Source organism: Elgaria multicarinata, chromosome 6, assembly GCF_023053635.1.
Source record: "Elgaria multicarinata webbii isolate HBS135686 ecotype San Diego chromosome 6, rElgMul1.1.pri, whole genome shotgun sequence".
Taxonomy (NCBI): domain Eukaryota; kingdom Metazoa; phylum Chordata; class Lepidosauria; order Squamata; family Anguidae; genus Elgaria; species Elgaria multicarinata.
The window spans coordinates 95051983-95075766 of NC_086176.1; positions in this window are offsets into that span (position 1 = coordinate 95051983).

Below are 23784 nucleotides of genomic sequence, written 5' to 3' on the forward strand. Positions count from 1 at the left end.
AAATATTCTAGTTGTTAGCGTTTAGTGTGTTTGTTTGTTCCAATCCTTCCCCCTTCCTTCCCCTTCCTCCATTTCCCCCTGAAAAAAGCAAATTTTACCAGTTGATTACTGCACCAATCTGTCTGGAATTTAGCAAACATGAGCACCTCTACTCCAAGTTTCATGTTTGTATCATGAAAAAGTTATAGCACTTTGCTTTGAGTAGTTCCCCTGAAAAAAAGCAAATTTTACCAGTTGATTGCATTAATTCCACTGCACAAATCTGTTTGAAATTTGACAGACTTGAGCACCTCCATAGTGTCTATAAAGTCTACAAATTTCACACTTTTATCATGAAACATGAAAAAAAAGTTACAGGCGTTTCTTTTTTCCAATGTGAATCTATGGGAGAATGAGAAATCTGGGTTTTCCTCTAATACAATGATGCATATTCTTTCCTCAAGATATCAGACATGGAGTGGAGTCAGCTAGCAATTGGTGCCTGGTCATTGCTTACAACAGAGATTGGCAGAAGATATATCTGGATCTACTGGTTGATTTCTGGGGCCACAGCTAGATGTAGGGATCATCCAGGGTTCGCCCCTGCCTGAGTACTGGATCTCCTGTGTGTCACCTAGATGAACAGCTTTGACCCCTGGACGATCCAGGGATAAACCTTAGGTCTAACTACGGCCTAGGTTATTTTCAGTAGATTGGCAAATTGAATAAATATATTCAGCTGTGGGGCACAACAATAATATTTATCCCTCAGGCCTACTCTGCTCCAAGCAGGATATTGCACTATGAAAGCAGTATGAAAGTGGTATATAAGATGCAGGAGCCACACTACTGCTTTATAGTGGTATCGAAGTGCACTGACACCTTTTGGGGCCCATTGACACATACCCACTTTCATACTGCTATATCCTGCTTGGTGTGGCTACTGCCTTTTATATACCACTTTTATAGAGCAATATCCTGCTTGGTGTAGAAAGGGCCTGTGTGTTCCTAGAACTAAAGCTAACTCACTTTGTGCATAGCCACACAGTGGCTGTACCATGAATTAATAAAAGGCCAGTATGCCACAGCTGGACCTTTTCTATATGTGGCATTGAGTGTGTGTTTGTCGTTTCCTACTAAGAGTAGTTTATAGGTTCTTTAGATGATGTTGTGGCCCTCCAGTTTGGCTTCAGTTCTCAAACAGCACTTTTGGAGAGGTTTTTTTTTTTTTTTTTTTTTTTTTTTACAGGCACCGATTGTGACTGGCTCAGCCAGACTTCACTTCTCAAGAGACTGGCTGGACTCCCATTAAGCAAGTCAGGCACCGCAGTGAAAGGCATGCCAGGAATTGTAGGTTTTGTTTTCTGTGGGGACAAGGAAAATCATGGCAATGATTTCAAAGTTTCAAAGTGGCCCTGGCCATGCGTTGAGGGTAAGATAGAGAGAGAGAAAATAAACTATTTTTTTTTTAAGTTACCTCACTGGCCTAGGACCAACTACCTTGCAGGGTTGTCATGAGGGTGAGAGAGGGGAAAAAAGGTTAACTCACAGGTCTAGTACCGGCCTGTTACTTTAAGATGATTACCTCACAGACATATATCTTAGGGGGCCTGAGCAATGCTGAGTATATCATGTAGTAAGTTTATATATGTCCTTAATGAAATTGTTAACTTTTCATTTTGTTTTCAATATTTTTTTTTTTAAAAAAATCAAAGGTGCATGCTATATTATGTTCACATGACATGGGAAAATACGGGAAGCTATTTTAGTATCATGTGTGAAAATATTACCAAAAAAAAGGTACCCTTCAGTGTTCTTCTTTCTGTATAATAAAATTAATCTTTTGAACCAGTATGTAGAGGGTAGTCTCTTGAACTATTTATAATGAGTCACACCAATATGCATTATGTTAGAGTTCAGGCTTAAAGGGTCAGCAATGTTTTTCAAACTGCTGTCATTCTCAAATGAAACATCTGGTTTCCAGCACCAGCATTGGAAATATGTTCATTTGTCTTTTAACTGTAAAAATGTCCCGCATGCAGGAGTACAGTCACTTAAAAAAAATTAATCTTCACCTGCATTAAAATAATAATAATAAAAAAAGGATAGGATCTTTCCACTTCACATTTCCATTTTTAGCTGAGAGGTTTATCTTGGGCGAAAAAAGTAACCACATGCAAATAATCAAGACGTAGCATTAAAGAGCTATAAAAAGATTTACAATATATTAATAAAACTTCAAGGATTGTTTGGAAAGCAGAAATGCAATAAATGAAGCTTTATAGTTGGAGGCAGGCAATTAGAACAAAAGCAAATTATTCTGCAGAGATTTACACCCTTGCAAACAAGCCTCTTAAAATCAGGGCTTCGATGGCACTTTGGATAAGCATCGGGACAACTTTTGAAAAAGAAAATAAAAGGAACCTTTTGTATATATCAGACATTTTGGTTTGACAAACTCTTCCCCCTTCTTGCTCCCACATGCCGTATCTGCAGTTGCAGATGGGTCAGAAATCAGGTGACGAATCAAGTCCCTGTTGTTTTCGTAGAATGTGGCCAAAGGTGTTGTAGTGGAACCAGGGCTTGCAGGGTCAAAGCGCCTGGACCATTCAATTAGCAGGGACAACGATGCCATCTACCACCCTTTCAGGTTTCCCTGTTCCTACTGAGCTTAGCTGCAATCTTCACAGGAGCTTGGGCATGGGGGGAAAGAATGGGTTTTCTAAGCAACAGCTTATCTCCGTGAGCTATCTTTTGTATAATGTAACCACTCTGGAGTGGCCTGGTCTTGAATGGGCAATTAAGACCCATGAGCTTTACAAAAGACCCACTCCTGGTGGAGATAAACACTGCAGGAACTGGTTTGTTGATAAGGGTCAACACAGTAGTGTGCATTTTTTGACTCTCCCTGGGGGCATGTCCATGGGGACTGGCATGATGAGCGCATGCACTTCAGAACATACCAATGCACCATTGGTGGCAAAATTGATTGTATTTCCTTCAGTATCGGGGGAACATGCGTGGGAGGGTGCTATTGCGCCCATGTTCTAGTTGTGGGGCTTCCCACAAGTAGGACATGCTTGGCCTCTATGAGAATAGAACGGTGGACTAAATAGACCTATGGTTTGATTCAGCATAGTTCTTATATTCTTCAAATGTGGTCAGTTTGGTGGGTCACAGGTTGTGCATGTCTGCACCGCAACATTTGGCCATGAGAAGGATCAGTGCTGACTACAGATTGCAGGAGGCGTTGGGCTTCATTTCCTGAGTAGGTCCACCTCCTATTTGCCACTGTCACCACAAGCCATTGGTGTACCTACTTCTATTGCCCCTCTCAAATTTGCACCACATGTGCTGCAGTTTGCACACTCAGAGAGAACAGCCTGGAGAGGTCATGTCAGCAAGGAGGACAGCCCGTTCTGGGGGTTGGCAGTGGGCCCTGATGTGGAATGGGCCTCACTGGGTGTCTGACGATGCTTATAAACCTGAAATAGAGAGTTCTACAAATAATTTACAGGCACATACAGGGAAAAGTATTTCTTTTGTTTAATTGTAAACATTATATCTTAATTTATGCCAATGTCAGTCAGTTGTTAAAGCGCTGCCCCATTCCAGGAAGGGAGGTACACACATAGAAGTAGTTTCTATCTGGGAATCAGGAATCTCATGTGCCGGCTGCATAAAGATGCAGAGATGCATTGTGAACATTTTGATACAGGCATCTGGTGTAGGTGGCATGTGGTTCTACCTTCACTGCAGTGCAGATGGGAATATGTGCTTCCCAAGCTCTGCAACACCTCTTGTTGCCTATGAATATCTCTGGATTTGGCTTTAGCAGTGCAGGTAGCATGAGCTCTTAGTATAAATAGCCAGTCTCATGCTAAAGGGAAATGCAATTTTATTCAAGACAAATAAAAGGAAGTACTTCTTCACACAGCACATAGTTAAACTATGGAATTCACTACCACAAGATGTAGTGATGGCCATCAATTCGGATGGCTTTAAAAGGGGTTTGGATGGATTCCTGGAGGAGAAGGCTACCAATGGCTACTAGCCCAGATGGCTATGTGCTACCTCCAGTATCTGAAGCGGTAAGCCTGTATATACCAGTTGCTAGGAAACATGGGTAGGAGGGTGCTGTTGCACCACATCCTGCTTTTTTGGTCCTGGCCGACAGCTGGTTGGCCACTGTGTGAACAGAGTACTGGGCTAGATGGACCCTCATTCTGATCCAGCATGGCACTACTACTACAACTTATTATTATTATTATTATTATTATTATTATTATTATTATTCCACCCAATAGCTGAAGCTCCATGGGTGGTTTACAACAGTTCATAAGATAATAAAATACAAGATAAAATACAGCTTAAAATATAACTATATGAAAAATTAAAACAATTTATACAAGCAAAAAAAGTTTCAACAGAATACTAGATCTGCTTAGATGGTGGGCATTAATGGCTCATTAAACGCCTGAGAATAGAGGATAGCCTTAACCCGGCACTGAAAAGATGACAGTGTTGACACCAGGCAGGCCTTTAGTATGGGGGAAAAAGCTACCTTCTTTAACATCTACCACATGTGAAGGTGATCCCAACTTCTGATCAGGGCTGGCACTGAGGATCAGCCTTAAATCGAGGATCAGCATGGGGGCACTGCCACCCCCTGGAATGTCCAGGCCCTACTGCTCCTCCAACAACCTGTTCCTGCTGCTTCAGTTGCCTTCTCTGAGTGAGTGAGAGAACCAAGGAGAAAGGGGGAAAAAATCTCCACATTCTCCCCCCCTCTCCCCACTCCTGGTGATGGTGACTGGGTCCAGAGGGAGAGGCAAGCCAATGGATGCTGGCAGCAGCAGTGGGAACAAGGAGGTGGCCCCATTCAGGGAGACAGAACCCAATGAGAGCATCTCATCAAATCCCCTACGTTAGAATTGGCACTGCTTCTGATCACTCCACCAAGCCTTCTCATGACATTATGACCAGAAGTCGATCGGTGGGTTTCCATTATGAAATATGCTGTGGAAATGTTCGAAAACATGCTGGGCTGACTCCATCTTTAGTCATAATGGGAGCAAATCCACTGAAACCAACAGGATTTAAATTCATCAGGAGGAACTTAACGTTTCTTTGATTAGAAAGTATGACTAAAGCTGGATCCAATCATTGACTTTGAATGATTCTGGGTTTGAGATGGTACACATACAACACACACACACACACATTGTGCTGTTCAGATTTGGTGTCATCCTGAGATGTCAGGGTGCAACGTCCATAATCTCCTGCCAGCATGGTCATTGGTGGCAGCAGCCAAATTCTTTTGAACATGATGAGTCTGGATGTTCATGGACTAGATTGCCAAATATTATTTATGTCAACTTCTGTGGTTACAGCAGGAACTTCTTATAGTGCCATCCTCTTCTCTATCCATCCTCCCTCAGTGTGACTATATGGGAAGGTCTGTTCAGAGTGTCAAAAGAATCTGCTGTCCATTTTGTATAAATTATGTGCCAGATTTTCAACAAACTTCAGCACCAAAAATTGAAGCAGATTTTGTAAAGCAGTTCAGGTCTCATATATCCATTGTGCCAAACTGTTTGTGGGCAGTGCTTCTATTTTTGTACTTTTTAAAAAAGCTGGCCTTTTGCAAAAGAGACTCACAAAATCTGATCCTGAAATGGCATGTGTCTGATTCAAGGAATGGAATATGCTCAAAGATATTCCAGAAATAACCTTGCAGAAGTTTGAAGGACTAGCAAACACCTATAAATTCAAACATAACAATATGGTTCCAAGATACCACAGAGCTTTCTGTTGATCTTTTATTCTTTCTGAAGTGACTCGAACATGTCATGCTTGTTGAATACTTTTGACATTGCCAACATTTTTAAAATGGCAATGTCAAACATGTGTTCACATTTCTTTTGTTAAAGACAGGTTTTTCCCTGAGCCATTCTGGCAGTCCAGTCCTAAACACATTTCCTTGGAATTAAGTCCCAGTGTGTCCCATAAAACCCATTTCCTATCCTGTAACTATGCTTAGGATTTTAGTCTAAAATTTAGTCATTTTTGCAGCTTAGCACAATGTCCTGATTTTATATGGGAATACAAAGATCTTAATTTATTAAAGCTTTTCTCTCCATTTCTGCATCATTATCTATATACCAAGTGATGAATCTCAAATTTAACTTCTTTCCCCACGCAACATGGTCCTGATCCTGGTCAGGCAGTTGGTATTTAAATAACAAAAAAGATCACACTCGTTAGACACATACACATATTAGGTTGCAATCCAAAATACACATGCATGGGGGTAAGTCTCATTGAACTTCACATGATTTACTTCTGAGTAGATGTGCACAGGATTGTGTTGTCAATGTCCCACCTACTTTGGCCTTATGGCGGCACAGTTGGGAAACATGGCACCTTCCAATTAACACTTGACTGCAACTTCCATTATCCCTCCCCAAGGAGAAAATTCTCTGAAATTCTCACCTCTCCCACCGATGTGCCCACCTTCTCAACCTGCTGTCCAGATGCTAACTGTGGATGGGAAATCATTCTAATGGTTCTTTATTTTTAAGCCAGAATCAGATAGGAATGCCCTTTAAATAGAGGATTGTCCTGTGTTAAAGAGGACACCTGACAATAAATAATAATAATAATAATAATAATAATAATAATAATAATAATAATAATGTAGGAGCTCCTCATGCAATGCCAAAAGGAAACCTAAGAGGCAAACAGTAGAGACATATTCTTTTCAGATGTCTCCATGCTCTTGGTATGGTGGTCATGTGTAGAACTTTACCAAGAGCAGTCCTCTGTTTGAAGGGCTATCAGAGGACAGTCTTCTATTTGAGGGTGCCCTCTTTTGGAAGAGAACCACAAGGTCTTCAATAGAACATGGGCTGAGTGGCTTCACAGGATATCTGGTCCCAGACTTACCCTCTATGTTGAGATATAGCCTTCCCTGATTCAGTGCCCTCCAGATGTATTGGACCGTAGCTCCCTTAATTCCCAGCCAGCATGGCCAATGGTTGACTTCGAATATGGGAGTTGTAGTTCTACGTGTCTGGAGGACATCAGGTTGGGGAAGGCCAGTGAGATGTATTTCTCACCACAGCAGGATGAGAAACACATTGCTAGAGATAGAAATATGGGATTTGCATCTATATGTATAGGGTAGTATTCAATGGCGGCATAGTGTTAGTGCTAAATACACTGCATTAGCACAAACCAACACAAGTGCAACGTCATCATCACTTGCTAATGCATAGGGGGAAAGTGGCCATTTGTTGCCAAAATTTGGTTGCAGCACTGAATTTTGGTGACAAATCTCCACTTTTTCCCTTTGCACTAGCAAGCACTAATGAAATTGCATTAATATTAGTTTATGCTAGCGCAAGGTCATTAGTGCTGGCACTCTACCATTTATGGGATACTGTCCATAAATAAGCACATACACATTTTATATCGATCTGTCTCCTCTTTTATAATAGTGCATTTCCTCTTTTCCAGCAATGTGTAAATGGTGGCCACGTGAGCCCTTGGGCACATATTGGATCATTGATTCAACACATTTTCTTGCTTTTCCTTCTTTCTATTTTATTCTGTGAGTGTTGTCTACTATTTCTGGCTCCCACTGTGCTTCTGTCTAAAAATCTGTATTTCAATAGGTAAGTCTAACATTCCAATACTTTCAAAATGACTTCTTTCCCACTCAGTATGTCCCAGTAATGGTTTCTCACTTCCCTTCCATTACTGAGCAGAGCAACAATCAATGAGCAAAAAAGGCATTGCACTAAAGAAATAAAATCAGCATGGTTTTATGTCATTCCAAAGGAAGGCCCTGTTTGTAACAATATTCACTCTCAGTTGGTTTTCCTTCTCAACTGGATCTACCAAAGCTCAGCTTTCATTGTTCTGTGCACGATTTATTAAAGAGAAGGAAATAATTATGGGACTTGAGGATTTGGGGATGCAAAAGCAGCTTCTAGGAAATAAAATGACTCACATTTGATTCTCCAAACCATTTTGCCTAGGGAGGAATGGATTTTGTAAAAACTGTTCCATCTGCGTTTTATGGATTATCAGGTGTCATTTGCTCCATAATCACTCGCTGGTGGAATCAGATCTTCTCAATATCCTGAATTTGTGCAAATTCATACCAGCACAAATTTGCAAATCCTCCCCCAAATGCACACATCCTGCCATTCACATTTTCAATTTTTAGTCTATGGAGAAAATGTGCATTTTTGACCAGAGGTTTTTTTATTTATGAATTTTGTTATGACTAAATCTGTATAAAATTCTGGAAAGTAAAACAAACAAACTCTGCAGAATCCATGCAATTCAGGAAAACCAATCTACTGTGGAATTCATAAGTCAGATTCATAGAAGTCCAAATTCATTTGATTCTGTTGTGGATTTCTCCAACATCCCTAATCATCTCACACACACACACACACACACACACACACACACACACACACACACACTTCCAGCAAAGATTACATTTTGCTTGCAGCAAAGTATTGTCTGTGAGGTTTCTACAGAGAGCTGAAATCCCATGCAACCAACTTTTGAAGTTTGCAGCTGGTGGTCAGGATCCCAACAAAACTTCTTGTAGCGCGCACAAGCTTTTAGGCATGCTCTGCGGGTCTCCCCCCCCCCAACCCTGTCTTTCTTTTTCTTTTAACTAACAGGCCACCATATCACACTTTGCATTTAAAGGCACATTTGTTTCTCAAGTGGTTTGCATGGTGGGATGGATTTCTCTTTGAGAGAAGAAAAGTAAAAAACTCAAAACCTTCCTGAAATGCACCCAAGTAGACTTGCTGTACTTTGCAACCTGGCTTGGGGTGCTCAATATATGAGGGGAAAAGAAATAACTTTTTAGAAATGATGTTCTGTCATGCACCTTTTTGACATCAGTAAGAACAACCTGCATCCAGTCCTTTGAAAATCAATAGTTGAAACTTTGAAAGTAAGGCTATTAAGAAGAGCTTTTTGTCATCATGAAGCATGGTGTTCATGCCCTAACCATGACTGTCTAAATTCTTTTCCTAGTTGCTTGGGAGCCTTGTAAATTTGTTCTTGTCCAGAACTTTGACTAAAAATGTTAAAGGGTTGTTTCTGGTGCTGAAATAATAATAATAATAATAATAATAATAATAATAATAATAACAACAACAACAACAACAACAACAACAACAACAACAAGTTTTAATAATAATAATGAGACATTAACCACTTCCATTATTGGTGATTTCCCCCTTTTTTTTGACATCGTGGCAAAAAGCTGCAAGACTGTTTAAATGGAGGTAGGTGTCAGAGAGAATGCACCCCTCTGTCAAGGCAATTAGGCTGACTCTTCATCAGTCATGCACATTTAGTTGTGTGTGTGTGTGTGTGTGGAGTATAAGTGAATATTGATGTTGATATAATGCATTTCATCCACTGGGGTCATCATCATTCTGCTGCAACTAGTCCTACATTACATACTACTAGAACTGGATTGAAATAAAGGTCTTGCCATGCAATATTGGCAGGCGGTTGAAACAGTCAGAAGAGCATGGCTAAACAGGGAGCATTGGCCCGGTTGCTTTGTCAATAAGGAAATGTTCCCTTTTCCCTGCTATTCCCCTACCACCACTTCACATCAACGTGAGGATAGTGCAAAGGCTTTATTACCCTTAGTGGTGTCATCACTTAGCCAAATCTGGTTGGTGTTGCTTTCACTTCATGATCCCTGATTAGCTGGGAGCACATAGTAAAGAAGCACACTTAGGCTTTTAAAACATGTGGAGATGAAACAGCAGCAGATCAAGGAAATGATGCGTGTAAGCAAGCATGAATAAATGTGTGTAAGATGGGGGTGGGGTGGGGGTACCGGAACACTTTGGCCCCCAAATGTCAATTCTGCCTCAAACGCCAAACATTCCCAACGTGAATCACAACAAGGGATGTTGGAAATATCCACCGTGGACCTGAATGATGTTGGATTCCTGAGAATCTGCCTGTGGAGTCTGCAGTGGGCTGGCTCTCCCTGCTGGCACATCTTCGATTTTTTGAGTGGTTTCCCTCCCCCATTTTAAACAGGGCAAGATATGCCCATTAGTGCATCTTGGGCAAATTACAGCCGTAATTAGTGTATTTTATGCCATTTGTGGACATAAAGTGCTTAGTTATTTGTAAATTGCTGAGGATGTGCTCCAGGGAAATTCACAGAGCCCCAAAGGGCTGGATTTCCCCAAGACGGAACCCCATCAGACCAGATGTTGGGGCAGGGGTATGCACATGCCTAATCATAGCATGATTCTCTCTTCTTTTCTAAAAAAAGCTGGAACTTTTCCAGCTTTTGTATAGTTAGCAGGCTACTTTATTTTCATTTTCAAGAACTCATTAATCAATGAAGATATGGCTTGCTGAGCCCCTTATCCCATGCATATTGAAATATAACAATTTTCAAAACCATTGAACTGTTTCATAGTCTTTCTTTCTTTCAAGTCCAAAAGGCGCAATCCTATCCAGATGTCCATCAGCCTCTGAACTCTGAGGCTGATGGGCATCTGATGCAGAGTGGGAGGAAAGTTGCCTCTGTGTTTCTCCCACTCTGCATTTCTTCTGGACAAAAGATTGAGCAGGTAGGCACACAGGTGACAGTCTTCCACAGCATTTTCATTTAAATTATAATAATTATCCCTAAATTTGCATTCATATGTGTTAGCATATTCAAATGATATACAAATCATCACCACCTTTTGGGTGTCTTCTTTTGGTGAAGCATATCCTCTTTTTTGGTGATTCACAAGTGGCCACTCATGGGACTATCAACAGAAGAACAGGCCCAGTAGCAACTTTGTCCAGGGCCAACTTAAAACCTGACCTGGTGTATACGTAAAATCAGGATACTGGGACTGAAGAGACTGAGGCTGTACACACATTTACTAAGCCCTCACTTACTTGTGAGTAAATGAGTATAGGATTATGCTGTAATTCAAGCCGAGCTAAGAGTAGGTGGTGGAGACCTGTAAACAAGCAAGGCAGCCATCAGATACCTTGGTTAGTTTTTTTCTGTCACTTTTGGAACAGATTAGAGGAAGAAAGGATGCCAATACTGAAGTCCTTAAGCAGTTAGTTCCTCTGTCTTCAAACCACAGTCATGCGGCTTCAAGACCAACCAGGTCTTAACAAATTGTATTCAGTAGCAGTAACATTGGCTTCAGGAATATACAGTCATTTTGACCCCCTCCACAGGTTTGCTAATATACTGCACATGTGTGCATACAGAAGCCACAGAAGTTGCCTTTTAAGTTGCAGCTATAATAACGCATTATAAATGATAAAGTGCACATGTACAAATATCAGCTCGGACAGTAACACCAGTTTTAAAATCTCTTCACTGGCTGTCAATTAGTTTCCGGGCGAAGTATAAAGTGATGGTTATTACCTTCTTGCGGTAGTAAGGCTGGGTCCAGCCTTCTTGCAGGATTACCTTCTCCCGTACCATCCACTCCACACACTCAGGTCGTCTGGGAAGAATCTACTTCAGTCTGCCAAAATTAGGCTGACAAAAGTATTACCCAGAGTACCTTCTCTTCTGCTGCTCCCACACTGTGGAATGGCCTGCCGGAGGAGACTCGTCAACTTAATAGTATTTTAGCATTTAAGAAAGCTATAAAGACTGATGTATTACAGCAGGCCTATCCAGAGGAATTGTTGGATGTTTTAGGATTATTATTATTTATTTATTTATTTATTTATTTATATAGCACCAACGATGTACTTGGTGCTGTACAAAATGTACAAATAAAACAGCGATACCCTGCCTAGAGGCTTACAATCTAAAATGTAGGATGTTTTTAGGTTGCTTTAATAATGTATACTATGTTTTTAATTCAGTTTTATGTATTTTATACTTATTGTTGTTCCCTGCCTCGATCCAAAGAGAGAGGCAGGTAAGAAATAAATTTATTATTATTAACTCCCATTGAAAATGTAATTTCCTATAGCTTTTAAAACTTGATTTTGTTCTGACTTTATACTGTTAGTTTTACCCTACCCAGTACCTGTTTACCCTACCCTGTGCCTGTTTACCCTACCCAGTGCCTGTTCACCCTACCCAGTGCCTGTTTACCCTACCCTGTGCCTGTTTACCCTACACAGTGCCTGTTTACCCTACCCTGTGCCTGTTTGCATTCTCTTCCCCTCGTTATTGTTTTATTATGATTTTATTAAAATGTAAGCCTATGCGGCAGGATCTTGCTATTTACTGTTTTACTCTGTACAGCACCATGTACATTGATGGTGCTATATAAATAATAATAATAATAATAATAATAATAATAATAATAATAAATGGCTTTGAATTCACTCTTATTTTCTGCCCTTGTAGAAAGAAACATTGGAAGAAATCAAGTTTACTTCAAATAAGCGAATAGTTTTAAAGTGCTTGGCAGGTGTACATAATGATAAAAATGATGCACTTCAAAAGGCTCTAGGACAATGAACCATCCAGATTTAGAGATCACTGGAGTCCTTTCATAGTATGTTAGTATCAGAATAAATCAAATGAAGACAGATGTCAGGAAACACTGAATTTTGTTTACGTTTGTTAAATTACATTTTTTCTTTGGTTTTGGTGGAAGCAACAGTATATGTCATTCATATTTATTTATTTATTTATTTATTACATTTTTATACCACCCAATAGCCAAAGCTCTCTGGGCGGTTCACAAAAATTAAAACCATAATAAAACCATATATATAAAAGAACAGCCACTGTGGGCCAAATCCCATCCTCCAAACACCGCAAGCCCTCCTCAAAACAAACAAACAAAAAGCTTCAATCCCCCCCCCCCACTGCTATTAGGCATTTAAAATGTCTCCATTATGTCCCATTTCAGGTCACACTCACAGGTGCTGTTTGGAACAGAGATTACCTAGTCGAAGGTACTGCTGCACCCAGGCTCCAAGGGAGGCTCCCAACAAGCACAGTTGTGTGGTTTGATGATCCAGATCTCACCAAGCTAGAGTTCAGATGCCAAGAGAACAGGACAACAACAACCAAAGGTTCAGATCCAATAGGCTATAGGTCAGTCATAGCAAGACACAAATTGCAGGAGATTCCAGAAGCAAGGTCAGATACCAGTTAAGCAAAGAAAAGAGAACATAAGAACAGCATACTGGATCAGACCAAGGGTCCATCTAGTCCAGCATTCTGTTCACAAAGTGGCCAACCAGTAGGGTGACCATATTTGGGAAACCAAAAAAGAGGACACCTAGTGTGTGTGTGTGGGGGGGGGAGAAGCAGCTTTCTGAGTCTTGCAGAAAGTGCGTTATTCCCCCGCCACCTTAAAGAACCCGATTGGAGTGGAGGAGGGGAAAGGATTTCATTCTGTACCACCACCATCCACTCCAATTGGGGCCTTTTCTATAATGTCCACGAATGACCCACTTTCCCCTTTAAGACCTCAATTGGAGCTCGGGGTGGGGGAATGATGTGCCTCAAGAAAGCATGTCATTCACTCCTGCCATGCTAATGGCAGCCTTAAAGGGGAAGGTGTGTCATTCCAGGACATTATTGAAAATTATAGAAAATCCCCCCTGACACCATGGAAAGAACAAAAACCAGGACAAATCCGGGGAAATCCTGGCAGTTGGTCACCCTACCAACCAGGGACCCACAAGCAGGGCACAGTGCAACAGCACCTCCCACCCATGTTCCCCAGCAACTGGTGTATATAGGCTTACTGCCTGTGATACTGGAGGTAGCACATAGCCATCCAGGCTAGTAGCTATTGATAGCCTCCTCCTCCAGGAATTCGTCCAACCCCCTTTTCAAGCCATCCAAATTGGCTTGTGGTTGTGAATTCCATAGTTTAACTATGGAGAAGACAGCATTATGGAGAGTTCCAAGTGAGGCCAGACCTGGGAAAGGTTCGCTGTTGAGGAGGGGCTGCAATCCCCTCTCTTGAGAAATGTCTGTGTGTGTTCCATTAAGTGCTGCTGTTTTTGAAGCCTCCATTAATGCCAATGGAGGCGTTTTAAAGGCCTGATGATACTGAGGGCATTTTCAGGAGCAGAATGTATGTATGTGCATGTATGCTTGTATGAACATGTATGCTAAATGTGAGAATGCCTGTGTGTCCATATATGCATCTGTATGCATGAGAAATTGTAGGGTGCCCCCCACCCACTAATTTTAACCCTGCCCACTTTGTGTGTGGGAGGCAGCCATGTCTATCTCAAGAATCCCAGAAAGTTCTCTGAAAGGGAATGTGGCCTTTGGGCCAAACCGGCTTTCTAACACCTGTAGTAGAATGTATAACAATGAAATACGAAGTGCATATCCAAAGAAGAGTCATGTTCTCCTGTAGCAAGGAGAAACATCTTCCTAAAATGATCCAGGTCTTACCCATCCAAACTCTTCATGAGTTTTAGATTAGGGATGTACTGATTTTGTTCAATCCATTCCATTTGTGTTTCATGGATTGCTAGGCATCTTTTGTTCCGTCATCTGTTCATTGACGTAATTGGATTTTTTAAAGCACCCTTTTGTTCTACTTGCGCTAATATGCATCAGCTCTAGTGCACATTAGTGCAAATCCTCCCAACCCCCAGTGAACAGCTGGTCTGCAAGTCTGCAACAATCTGCATGACTTGGATAAAGCCAGTCTGCAGGTGGGATTCATAGAATCTGCAAGTGGAATTCATAGAAATCTGAGCTCATTTGAATGTATTGGGAATTCTCTGACATCCCTACTTTAGAACCTCTCAGGCTATATCCTATTGCCATGCTCAGATTGGGGAGGTGAATGATGTGATGAAAGTAGTTCATCTTGCACCTCCTTCACTGAGATCAGAGATGCCTCCATCTTTCCCTCCCCATTAACTTGGGAGAGCCTCTAGGCTTTTCTACATGAGACTGTGAATCTTTGTTTCATCGGAGCACTACATGAAGAGTATTTCCTTTCCTGCTTTTCTGCTACATAACCTCTAGGTGGCACTGCAGCATAGAGGAATAGCACAAATAGAAACAGCACTTCCTTTTGCTTTCACAATTAAATGCTGCATTCTCCCTGTTCTAAAAGAAATGCTGAAAGTGCTTGTTAGATTCAGAAGCGAAACAGGAAGGTCATGTCATTGTTTAGAGAACCTGGAAACATCCAAGTTGGGAATAATGCATGCATGATAAATGACTCATGTAGAAAAGCCCTCCGAGTTTTCAGGCTAAAGAAATGATAAACTGGAGGTTTATCATCCATAATCTCACACTGGATCAACAGGAAATAACAAAATGGTTTTAACTTAGCATTAGAAAAGATCTTTGCTGAATAGAGCTTACTTATGATTAGACATTAGGGAGGAATCTTGGCTATGGGCAAGGACATTGCTGGATAATGCAGTATATTAAATCCCATGTGGAAACTATTTCAATTCCACTTTCAGATCATTGTGGACAAACAATGCTTTGGGTACCTTTAAGGACACTAGTGTGGAAGCAACCCCAGAAACAATATCCAGCATGAAGTTATGTATATAAGACCAGGCTTTATTTTTGTAGATGGAGTCCTATCAGGCAGGGAGTTTTTTCTGTGTTCACTCTTGTATTTTCTTTCTTTACTGTCTTTCAGTAAACTTCTGCAAAGCAAAGTGCTTACACTTGAGGACACTGAAGGCAGTGAGGACAAAATTTGACCTCCACCTTTCACACCAAGCTTCACTGACCAGGCCTTCGCTGGCCAGGATTCAATGGAAATCTGCAATTACACTCTCCCTGATGTTCTTTGCAATATAAATCCCCCCCTCTGCACACACGCACACACCTGTCATAGTGACAGGCACTTTGCCAGTTGGTTCTCTTGAATAAATAGACACCCCCCCAATCTCAAATTGTACCTTAGAATACTTTAGACACAATGGGAAAATACATAAATAAATGTTTCCATTGCTTTGGGACTTCTTTTGCTATGCTGCTGCATTGTAAAATGGAAACACATCAAATGTCCCCATTACAGTCCATATTAAGTATGCTGGGCTTCTCTTTCTGTATGTTTACCTTCTGCCTTAAGTAGTAAATGGTTTCCCCTCTTTTAATAAATTGTAGCCCTTTTCAATTGGAATAATGCAGCCCGGGCTGGCTTTTTTTCTTCAGAATTTCCAGAAATGTCTCGTGACGGTTTTACTGCCTCGTTTTTTTGGACATCCTGGAGTTTTGTACAAGAAACAGGAAAACTAGTTCAGGAGTCTGTTCAAGGAAGTCTCCAATTTTCATAATTCAGTAGCACAAGCAGGTTTTCGAAAGTATTATTTACTTGCTTCACACCTCTCAAATTTACACTCATGTGAAAGTAAAAAAGAAAAAAAGCATTTTGCATTTACTAAAAATAAATTAGCTTCTTCCACATCAGGGGAAGATGTGGCTTTTTAATAGTGTGTTTCACTCTCCTGATCACACAGCCTTTATGATGGGGAGTAACAATGCAAAAGTAGAAAGCACAATCACTTGGCAATAGAATTCCTTCATCAGTCTCACTTTGATGTGTATTTAGACTTTAGAAGTGAGATTTCTAATTCAGCAACCATCATTGACATGAAATGATTTTTTACTCTTATAACTGAGATCAAAGTCTGCGTCAATGGTTGGATGTGACCAGTTCATTGGGAGAAAACAGTGCTAAACCAAAGGGGAACCATGCATGATTAAAGTAATTCATCCATCTGTATAAGTTCTCCTTTAATTTGAGATCTCATTCTGGGTATAGGAGTTTTTGTGCATATTTTGGGGGCTGTAGTTTGGAATTGTTTAATGAATCATGGCTTCATGCATCTTCATGCCCTGTACCCCTTCCTGGTTGGTTATTTTCATGTGATAATCAAGTCTAACTCTTTTGTTTAACGGGATTGGGGAGGATGGGATTGCCAACTTACTTTAACTATTGCTACATCTTCTGACAGTGTATTATTACGGCCTCTGCCCCCTCCCTCCCTAGGAACATATTTTATTCCAGAAAGTTTAGTTAATTTCCAAGTAAGCTGCAAGCTATGTCTACCAAAGCCCTGCACTTGGCCATATAAGCCAGCCACACTAGCCTGAGTGACACCATGGACACTTCCTGCTACTTGGGTTCCCTTTTCAGTATCCTTCTCACAGAATACAGTGCCACCCACCAACACCCACTGACTGAAGTTAGGGTGACCATATTTGGGAAACCAAAAAAGAGGACACCTAGTGTGTGTGTTGGGAAGCAGCTTTCTGAGTCCTGCAGAAAGTACGTTATTCCCCCGCCACCTTAAAGAACCCGATTGGAGTGGAGGAGGGGAAAGGATTTCATTCTGCACCACCACCATCCACTCCAATTGGGGCCTTTTCTATAATGTCCATGAATGACTCACTTTCCCCTTTAAGACCTCAATTGGAGGTCGGGGTGGGGGAATGATGTGCCTCAAGAAAGCATGTCACTCCCTCCTGCCATGCTAATGGCAGCCTTAAAGGGGAAGGTGTGTCATTCCAGGACATTATTGAAAATTATAGAAAACCCCCCCTGACACCATGGAAAGAACAAAAACCAGGACAAATCCGGGGAAATCCTGACAGTTGGTCACCCTACTGAAGTACCCCCTTTTTTTAACCAAACAAGAAAAAAGTCCTTTCATTAAAGGGTTAAAGTGACAGCAACACATTTCCTTAAGACAGAAAAGGGTTAAACCATCCAAGCACATGCACTCATCCACCTACCAGCCTGATAGGTCTTAGCAGTAGGCACAGAAGCAGGGTCTTTGTCACTGATTTTTGTGGCTGGGAGGATTCATAGACCCTGTTCAGACAACACACTAAGCCACAATGGTTAAGCATTTTGAGCTAAACATTATGGCTTGGCGTATCATTGAACCATGACTGAGCATGTCATGTGAACCATTCCTAACCATGGTGGTTACATAACCACAGTTTAAATGCCACTCACTAACCACTTACTGCAAAAGGGTTAGTGGCCTAACCACGGCTTAGTGTTTTGATTGAACAGGCCCATACAGGTGCAGGCAGCCTAAAGTGGCCAACTTGTGAATTGCGAAGACAGACAGACAGACAGAGAGGGCATGCAATGCTATACAATTGCCATAGAATTATCACATTAGCATTTGATAATTTATGTGTAATAGATTCAAATTTAGAAATTACTATTACAATTTAAATAGAAATACAACTTACCCTAGGGTGAAAGACTGTGACTAGGGGACCCATGTGCCTTATTCATTCTGCTGACCAGGCCCTTATTTCTGATGATTCTTTAACCTTAAATGAGACTTGGGCTGGATAGTCCCTAGAAAGCACCTTCAAAATAGAGGACAATCCTATGGCAGCCCTTCAAATAGAGGACTGTCCTCTGTGAATGAGGACACCTTGCCCCTGTAAGACAGCCCTTTGAATGACATGGTCCCAAGCAATTTAGGGCTTAAAGGAAATCACGTGCACTTTAATTTGGGCCTGGAAATGCACTTGCAAGCAATGCAGCTAGTGTGGAATTAGTTTTATATGTTCTGATTGCCTGGCCCCCACAAGCTACTGCACAGGTGTATTTTGTACCAGCTGAAGCTTCCAAACCATCTTTGAAGGCAACCCTATGTAGAACATGTTAACACTGGTCCTGTGTGGATAGAACCACCACATGAATGACCTTATCATCCTAGGGACACAGCTGGTGAATCAGCTGAAACTGATCAAAGTCCCTTCCAGTCACTAACACTGCACTTCCATAAATAATGCTGAGTCCAGGAGAACCTCCAAACTGTGCACTTGGATCTTCAGAGAGAGCACAATCCTCCCACAGACTGGAATTGGGTCAACTGCTCCATTGTTGCAGTTTCTCATGCTTCTCCTCCTCCAAGGAAAATGCCAAGGAGGCCATTGTAGTTCACATAAGCATGAGGAAAACAGATGATATACATGCAGGGCAGGAAATACTATTCCTGGATAATATCTAGCAACACTGAAGATGTGAAGGCAGCATAGTGTTGGTCTTATGGCAGAAGTTGGGAACCATATATTAACAAAGTAATCCCAAGGAGGTGGTGTAAAGAAGTTTCCTTGGTGAAGAAACTGCAAGTTCCTAATCTCTACTAGCTCATACCAGTCAGGGCAGAAGGTGTGGAATAATTTGCTTCTTCTTTTTCTTTCTTGATCCAGTTGGGGACTGTGGCATTCTAATTTCCCTTCTATTGATTCCAATGGGATCTATATATTTTTGCTGGTCTGGGTGTTTGTGTCAGGGGAATGGTACGGCTTTGAATCTTGCAGATCCAAAAACCTCCCTTGATTTGCCTCCAACATGCCCCCTTCCAGCCTCCTACCTATGAGGTTTCTGATATTTCAAGTAAGGAGGACTGGCCAAAGAGAGGGAAGTCTACAAGATCCTATGACATCTTGGGCACCCTTCTGGGGACCATAGGATTGTATCCTAAGGGCTTTATCTCATTGGGTAAATTATCATTTGAAGCTGATCACCATCACAAAGTATGCAATTTTACACACACACACACACACACACCTTCCATGAATAAAAAAGAGAAAATAAATAACCATTACTCATCTTTAACCCACCCTAACAAATGAAGAAATTTCTTTTTAGATCAACAGTATACAAAACCCACAAATCTTAAACCATTTACACTGGAGATGTTCTATTAAAACTAACATTACATTTCTATAATAAAGAAACATTTCAGGGAGTAGTCAAAGATATGTTTGGTTTCCTGATGCATATTGCAACATGGCAGGAACGCCCCCTCCAGTATTATTGTTCAATACGTAGATCCATACAAAGAAGTTCTATTGTGTTATTTTATTTTAGATGTTTAACATTTTTCTGAAATGTATTTACTTTTTGTTTAGATGTGGTTATCAAGAGAGAGAATACGAATGCCAATTCAAAAACTATTGGGCTATTAAAAATTGCCCCCTGAAGAAAAAAGGAAACACAAGCTACCTTCTCAGAGAGTTCAGCCTCCTACTGGGTGTGTTGGTATTGTTTGAAAGCAGGTACAGAGTGAAAGCTTAGCTGGCTAAGATAATATGTCGGGGAGCTCATTGTTTGCCTACTGGCGCCAAGCCCTGTTCTTAAGAATACAGGACCGAAGTCTTTCATTCATGGTATTACAAGCTGACCATCACAAACCAGTCATTAAAGCCATGGCAAAGAAAAGGCCAAAGAAATGGGAAAAGGTGATGTTTTACAAACACAAAATTTCAAGACGATGTTTTAAGTGTTTAAATGGGCACAAGATAATATTAAGCAAATCTTCAGAAGCTTTGGTCTATGACATCTCCTGTCAATTTAGAATCACTTAGCAGATGAGCAGCTTTCCCTCTATCAATGCAGCCACCTCTCTTCCCAAAGTTCAGAATTTTAAAATGATTCCCCTTGTAAGCTGAGCATATGCAAAAGAGGACAGGGCTCCTTTATCTTTAGCAGTTGTATTGAAAATGGAATTTTGGCAGGTGTCATTTGTATGCATACAGCACCTGGTGAATTTCCCTTTTTATCACAACCATTAAAGCCCTGCCCTCTTGACCAGATACAAAAAAGGTCAGGGCTTTTGCAGCTTTAACTGTTGTGACAAAGAGGGAATTTCACCAGTTACTGCATGCGTACAAATGTCACCTGCTGAAATTCCATTCCAGTACAACTGTTAAAGATACAGAGGCCTTGTCCTCCTTTCCATATGGTCAGCCTACTTGGATACTTCAAGGAGAATGAAAAGCCACTGTTGAGAGATGCTTCATGATATAGATGACTTTTTATGGGATGCCGTTTCTGTAATGTTTTACAGAGGAATCAAGCCCTAATCATTTTTCTATTCCATTTTAACTTCATAAATGTTCCATGAACTAGGGAGATCAGCAACTCAATGATAGTGTATCAATTCAGTACAATGAATAATGGGGAACAATGGAGACCATACTTTCCAAGAGCCTTCTGTGAATCAAAGATAGGAACAGATAACTTATTCAGGCTTAGGTGTTCCAAAAGGTTCCCTCCCCCCCCCACAAAAGGATATATATCACTTACAGTGAAAGCATACTCAGGAGTTAGTCCACCTCAGTTCAATGGGACATACTCCTAGGTAAGGGAGTATAAAATTGCAATCCAGTATATTGGGACTTAATTCCAACATTTTCTTGGGGTTGTGTGTTGTGACAGATTTGTCCTTGTCTAGTGATATATATGTTTTTATTTATTTATTTGTATTTAGCTTGATTATGGATCAGCAGGTAAAATAACCCATGCCATATTCAAGGAATAAAATATAACCAAGGAAATTGTAAGCTCACATAATTCTTGACATTAACCTATACAGTTTTAAAACTTCCCAGCTTTTTTTTTTTAGCAGTTTCTACATGATTCATACTCAATATAAAAGCACTGAAGACTGACAAAATAGAACGTGGTTGCTACAAACAAAGCACATTTGAAAAGCCATCTACATTTAGTTCTAGGAGCATTGCCTTTAAAGCAGTACAATATCTTTTGTAATAACATTTTTGAACTTTTAGCAAAAAGGAGCAGAAAAGTCAAGTAGGACCAGTGTCCTCCTGAGGTCAGATATTGCATCCTCTTAGAACCTATATTCTGGTGAGGGCAATGGAATGTCCTTCAACAAAGGTTGATGTTTGGTCCTTTGAGAACCAATGTTAGGTTCTTAAGTCTTTTATGTTTAAATGATTCCTTTATGAACTTGCTTACACGTTTCCAAAGAAACAGAATTTTTCTATTAGTTATTATTATTTCCCTCCCTAAGTTCCCAGTTATGATTTTGGGGAGTTATATATTTACTTCAGAGTAGGGTGACCACATGAAAAGGAGGACAGGGCTCCTGTATCTTTAACAGTTCTATTGAAAAGGGAATTTCAACAGGTGTCATTTGTATATATGGTGCCCTGCCCTCTTTTAAATCTGGTCACTCTAGTATAGCTCCTGCAGCTTTAACTGTTGTGATGCAGAGGGAATTTCACCAGGTTCCCCATATATACAACTGTTAAAGATACAGGAGCGCTGTCCTTCTTTTCATATGGTCACCCTACTTCAGAGTTTTGTCAGCAATATTGAGACAAACATTTCCTACAAAATGGAATGCCACCTGGTTCTCTTTCATAGTCAATGGTCTTGGACAGTTTTAAATTTGAATGTCCTTTTTTCTTTTCTTTTTTAGTTTTATGTACTTCTCACAATATTTCATGTCATTTGAATCATAAGCAGTTTGTGCAATAATCAGTTATATTTTCACCAACTTTCCTATCTGAAGTAACTGTTACTCTTTCCCTGAGTTCAGTTATGTCTGTCCCATAGCAGGATCCCAGGTCAGTGGAAAGTTACAGTGGCCTGGTTCAGACAACACGCTAAACCATGCTGCTTAACCACAAAATGGTTAAGGGAATGCATTAGTGTCACACTTCCATTTAGATGGCCAGGGATAATCCCGGAAGCAGGTAAGTGCAGGTTCGTCCCCACTCCCCCCCTCTACATCCTATGGCTTTATTTTCTTCTTTTTTTGTAATTTTGTAATTTTGTTTCTAAACTAGGGATGTGCTCCGCTCCGATTAGGAGCGTAGAAGCAGTAGCGGATTAGCCTGCTCCGCCTTACCCAGAGGCGGAGTAGGAGCGGACCGCGGACCCCCTAGAAGCAAGGCGAAGAGAAGCGCCCATTTTTCGGAGCTCCGAGTTCAGGCGGAGCGCTCCGGTCGCCATCTTGAAAACATTTCGCCATAGGATTGCATTGCGGCAAATAATCGCGCATAACTACGTTGTTTTTGAAGCTATCATTCTGGAAATTCTTGTGCACAGAGAGTCGTGGATGGGGGTCATTTTGAGACCACTCTCAACTTTCTGCGTTGTCTGGGTCGCGGGCTATATTTCTGTGAAAATCGGGTCAACCGCGCGGCTCAAACTGCGTTTTCGGCTTTTCGCCCATAGGATTGCATTGAGGGAAAGAATCGGGGATAACTGGGGGGGGTTTAAGCTATCGTTCTGGAAATTCTTGTGCACAGAGAGTCGTGGATGGGGGTCATTTTGAGACCACTCTCAACTTTCTGCATCGTACGGGTCGCGGGCTATATTTTTGTGAAAATCGGGTCAACCGCGCGGCTCAAACTGCGTTTTCGGCTTTTCGCCCATAGGATTGCATTGAGGGAAAGAATCGGGGATAACTGGGGGGGGGTTTAAGCTATCGTTCTGAAAATTCTTGTGCACAGAGAGTCGTGGATGGGGGTCATTTTGAGACCACTCTCAACTTTCTGCATCGTACGGGTCGCGGGCTAGACGTTTTTTAAAAATCGGCGGGAAAAATACCTTTTTCAAAGGGCTGAGGGGCAGAGTCAGCTCCCGGTCATGATGATCCCAAAGTTGGAGGAGGGCATAGGCAAAACAGGTAACTTGGGATTCTGGGAAACTTCTCTTTCTTCATCTAAACGGGCTTTTCCCCATGTTTTTTAACACAGTAGCCCCACCAAATGCACAAACACAACCTGAAATCATATACTAAGCCAAGAATAAGAGATAGAAACACAGCACTGCTCCCCACCCTAACCTTGGGGAACAACTGAATCGATGTGGTGCAAGGGGATGAGCTCCCCTAGGGCATCTCATCGTGGACGTGCCCCCACTCTCTCCTGCACTGGAAGGCCATTAGAGCCTTCCAAAGAGAGTAAAACGGTGGAGCAATGCCTATCATGAGTTGAAGTGAATGGTCACTTTTCAGTGGTGGAGCAATGCCTGTTCTGAGTCGAAGTGAGCGTTTTACTTC